Below are 5400 nucleotides of genomic sequence, written 5' to 3' on the forward strand. Positions count from 1 at the left end.
TAAAACGACTTAGAAGACTGTTTTAGTAAAAACTTACTTATATATTTCTCTCTCTCCTACACACACACACACACACACACACACACACACACACACATATATATATATATATATATATATATATATATATATATATAATGTAAAAAATGATTTTTTTTCAAGCCAATTGTTTTTTCATAGTGCACGTTGTCCTGAAAGTACAACGGCAGGAAGGGAAACAAAGCGTAGCGGAGGGGGAGGAGGAAGGAAGGAGGGAGGGAGCATGGAGGGAGGAGGAGCAGTAGGAGGTGCCATGCAGGAGGAGGTATCGAACCACTAAAGTGGTTAGGGTTGGGGCATTAAGTGCATTTCCTTGGTTCATTTATGTTCTGATGTTAGACCCTTCTTCAACAACAACTTTGCAGTCTCGTTTATATTTCATAACAGGCTTCAAGTTGCACAGGTGAAACCCCAGTGTAGTTCAAGTCCAGTGCCCTTTTCTCTCTGCAGTCGGCAAGATAGTGCACACGAGTTAGTTGACATAGACCGCTGACATGCCTTGAGCAGGCTTCAAGTTGCGTAGGGGAGACCCCAGTGCATTCCAAGTCCAGTGCCATTTTCTCTTGGCCATCAGAGGAAGGGAGCATGAGACAAGACTTAAGTGCATTTCCTTGGTTCATTTATGTTCTGAGGGTTTATGTTTTGATCGTTTCAATGTGCCAACCTTCTTTACCAGCCGTAACCGCGATGGAGAATGAGACAAGGCTTAAGAGTGACTCCAAGGCTCATTTACGTTTTGGTCGCTCGTGGTCTCAACATTCCAAAGTGTCATGGGTCTTCTCATGCATTGGCAGGCTTTCCCCGTTAGTATAGAGGACAGTATCTCTACCCGTCATGCGGCGTCCAGTTGCGCGTAGGTGTAGAGTGCAGACTTGACAATAGAAGGTGAGGAAAACCCAGGAGGCGTGTTGGACCACCCTAACCTAAAAACATCGGTTTGAATCCCACCTTGGCTAAAATATGATTTAAAAAAACTTGTTTTAATGTCGAATCCATAAAAATATGATGAACATATGAAAACAATATGATGTTAAAAATAAATTATAAAAGTTATTTCCCAAGAGTTTTCTTTGTGTAAGGTGAGCAAAATGTAAAAATGATCATTAATAAACCATTATTGATGTGGACATTGTCATTAGTAGTTACTATTTCAAATATTTATATTTAAAATTAAAACACCACACAACATTTTGATGTTTTGATCATGTTTTAGTTTATTTTTATTATATTAGATGTTACATATTGTAACTATGTAACTTCTTAAAAAAGAGGCATTGTCAACATTTACTATTTTGATACACATTCAGTGTGTAAAATTAACTGTTAAAGGAGAACATGAAATTCAGTTTGTCAAAATTAAAGTAACTTTCTAAATAATATATGTAGAGTGTGTTATAGTAAGTTTTTGAAAATGTATTGCAAATGAGGACTAAGAGTTTTAAAACATTTACAAATACAAGCAAGATAAAACATATTTACGAATACACCAGACAAATAATAAAAAAAATACAAAGTCTGTACACAATTCCACAATGGTAGAGAGAGAGAGAGCAGAACAAAGAGAATGAGATTCATGGACAACAGTATTACACAATGTTTGTGGCTTTGTAACTATTTACCAAAATCCAAGCTTGTGCTTGGCTTGGAAGCAGACATGCCATGCACAGACCTTAAATGCTGTGTTTCACAACAAAGTTATTTTCTCTTTTCAACAATCCACCTCTCCCTCTCAGCCTCATAGAATGGGGACTGCTGAAACTCTGCCCATGCCGTCTCTGCATTCATTCCCTGTACTTGATACAGGGAGAGCACTTTAGAAGGACAGTAAATGTATTTGCCTGCCACTCCAGGGAAACCAGTGTGGATATGAGGGCTATTGGGTCCTTGTTTTATTGGCTGGCGGCAGAACCTGCACAGACGACTAGAAGGATGCTCCACTAATGATTTCCTCTTGCCTCTCTCTTCAATCACCCTCTTCCTCTCTGCCCCCTTCTGCTTAGCGGCCTCAAGCTCCCGCTGAAAGAAGGGAGTGTCTGCAAAATCTTCAAATGGCATCCTGGGGTTGGTCAGGCCCTCTGCAGAGTATGCCTCAAAGACTTTCCTGGAGCAGTAGAAGTATTTAACATCACCGGCCTGATAAAAGAAATGCACTGAGGAGCCATCACCCAGATAACGAGACTTTGGCTGACCACAAGCTAAACAGGATCTAATTTGGTTTTTTTGGTGTCTGCTGCTGCTGTTGTTGTTGTTGCAGGGCTGCCTGCTGCTTCTCTAGGATGTCTTTAACCATCTTCTCAACTGCTGCCTGTGTCAGAGGGACGTCTTCAGGAACACTCTTTGCAGGTGGATTGAACTGAGCGGGTGGCAGTATCGTCAGTGGGACACTGATGGTTTCACTGCATGAGTTAAGACGATGCCATAACTGTTGTGTCTCCAGGAGCTTTTCTGGGCTGGTGTTGAGAGAGACATTTGTGTTGTTTTTTTTTTAGCAAGGTGTTTTATGTAATTGTTTATGTGTTGTTTTGTGGTTGAGTGCAGAAGGCTGTTGGGGTCAGTGCAGGCACTCTGTACCATAGCAGCATAATCAGCATTCACCCTTTTAAGGAGATCCTTGCTCCCGTGGTGCTTGGCCAGGAGACCATCAATGGCCTTTCTCACTGGATCCGTCCATCTGTTGTGGTCCAACACAAAGACTCGACCTGTCTTTATGGGTCCAATGCGAGCTGCACGGGGAGAAGCAACCATAGGCAGTGGTGGTGTGCTCAGCAGGTCTAGAGGAGATTCACAAAATTACTTAACTAAAGTATTTGAGTCTTTGTGTACATATATGAGACAGACAGATTACACACATTAGTGCCTGTATGAATAATGCAATTACCTGCATCCAACAGAAATTCGTCAGACTTTTGTTCCTTTACTGTCACAGGACTTGGACTGGAAAACTGATGAAAGATGACAGTCTGTGGGCTGGCCTCTGGTTCTGCAGCAAGAGGGGTCTCAGCAGAAGAGGAATCGTCCAACCATTCCTGAAATTGAGCAAAATGAGTGTATGCAAGTGAGAAAAACAATCAATTATGAAGTAATACAAATCTTTTTGTCCATTATCAAATAAAAACAAAGTGTAAAGGAGTACCTTAGATGGAATTGAGGATTCAAAGCTAGATGAAGACTCTTCTGGAATCTCCACATCTCCGAAGGCTGACTTCCTGCACTTATGCTTGGCAAAGTCAAGAGGCACTGGTCGACAGCCTGGCTCCACATACCGTAGGCCAAACCGCTCTCCTGTGTCCCTGCTGGATATATGCAAGGCTGGATATTTGGGCTGTCCTGTCACGCTCACAGAGGCACTGTTTAAATTCATCATTAACACAGGGTCAAACACTGCAGGTAGGATGACCCCAGGCTGCTTCAGGTCCACCAGCCGCTGATAATTCCAGTGTGCCACCCCAGTCATTCCCTGTGCCTGGAACAGCTCAGGAGAGACACGATTGCCTGTTACCCACTGGGCCTGGTGGAAATGAAACCCCTCCTGCTGTGAGGTGCCTCTGACAGGGATCCAAATGGGAACAGCAGCTCCATCACCCTTTACATGATTGAGCTGTAAGGTTCCCCCGTGTCTGTAGAGGATTCCTTCCTCCACCTCAGGGTCACTCAGGCAGCCTTTAAGGATGTGTACACGCTGAATCCACCACACCTTTAGCATTGGAGGGTTTAAAAAGGAAGATGTTGTTGGGATCCTTAGCAAGGTGGAAATGTTGAAGCACTTCTTCCACTCTCTGGACCAGCTCTCTGGGATTTGGCACTTTTGTCCTGCAGTGCTGTCTGATGTGCTGCTTGGTGGGATTAGCAGGCACAATACCACAGAATATGTATGCATTATTCAGTTTCACCAGGTCGCTCTGATCCACTACAGAGGAAGGCAGCAGAGAGGAACTGACAGAAGGAGCTATACAGAGGATGGTGCTCCGACACACACTCCCTGGTGAACCGCCGCATACAGTGAAATAAGTCCAATTTAACAGTGATGTTCTCATTGCACTTCAGGCAAGCGGCACACAAATTCTTGAGGTTCTCTGAGGTAACCTCTGCCACGATAGCTTCAGTGATCCTCCAGGCATCCCACTGCAGGTGCTCATAAGGTGCTGGGTCCATGACTCTGAAAGCGGCACAGCAGTCCCTAACTACACAAAAGGGAAATAAAAAAAATCAGTTAAATATATTCATTACCTTCGCATACACTACCTGATGTGATGCGTGATGTGATGATACATACCTGTCCACCCACTGGTACTTGGTCTTGGGGATACCAGCAGCACTGTAGCGATTGGCCAGCCCACAGTACATTGACTCTAAGGACCGCTCACTTTTAGATTGCAGCATCACCCAGGACAGGATCATCCAGTTCTCATTCATCACAGCGTAGGATGACATTGTCCCAGATGAGAGAGTCACTTTTCTAGCAACTTTGCGTGTGTGATCTGAACCGAACACCTGTCCAAAAGTGCCTTGTAGGACCTGAGTGAGAGCTGCCTCCTGCCGCTGATATTCTTGAAGAAGACACTCCACCACATAGTGTGCAGTCACAGACACCCCATACCACCCATCAGTGTCCTCATAACCCCCAAACGGTGCTGGTGTGTCATCCTTCCTCAGTGCCCCAGTGATGGTCCTCTGTCCATACAGCCCTGCTTCAGCATCTCTGGTGTTCTGCACGCTGAGCAGGTAGGCTAGGTGGGATCTTTCGTACTTCAGGTGAAGCACCTCAGACAGCTGGTTGGCCATATCATTTGGTGATTTTCCAGAGCACCACAGTTCATCTATCACTGGCAAGATGTTCGTAAAACGCTTTGGTAGCATGTCTAGCCACTGGGGTTTATCAGCGAACCAGTATTTTTTGCATGCTTTACAGCACAGACGAGAGGAAAGGATATAATATTGCCCGCTGGTACCAAGAACCATTCTGGGTCTTCCCACACCAGAGGAAACAACCTGAGGATGTGGACAGCTGTAAATACAAGGCAGGATGTAATTGTTCCTGAGCCTTTCCATAATACTGTGCTCCGGTTTCCAGATGAAGAATGGATGGAGCTGGAAGTATTTTGGTGATGGCAGGCCTGTGTTGGTTTCTATAAGCTCAGGCTGAGGAGGATAACGCCACAAGGAAACCATGTTCATAAGGTGTCTCACGGGTCGTGATCCTGGCCAGAGTCCCATGGCTTCCATCGCTGTTTTCATCCAGATTTTTTGCTGGAGGGAGCAGTTCCAGCAGTTAATATCTTGGATGCAACTGGATACAGGGGCGTCTGTCTGTGTGGAGGGCACTGGTGCATGTTCAGCAGGTACTGACTTCACAGCAGCTGT

The sequence above is a fragment of the Ictalurus furcatus genome, unplaced genomic scaffold (genome assembly GCF_023375685.1).
Source record: "Ictalurus furcatus strain D&B unplaced genomic scaffold, Billie_1.0 scf3, whole genome shotgun sequence".
In the NCBI taxonomy this organism is placed as follows: Eukaryota; Metazoa; Chordata; class Actinopteri; order Siluriformes; family Ictaluridae; genus Ictalurus; species Ictalurus furcatus.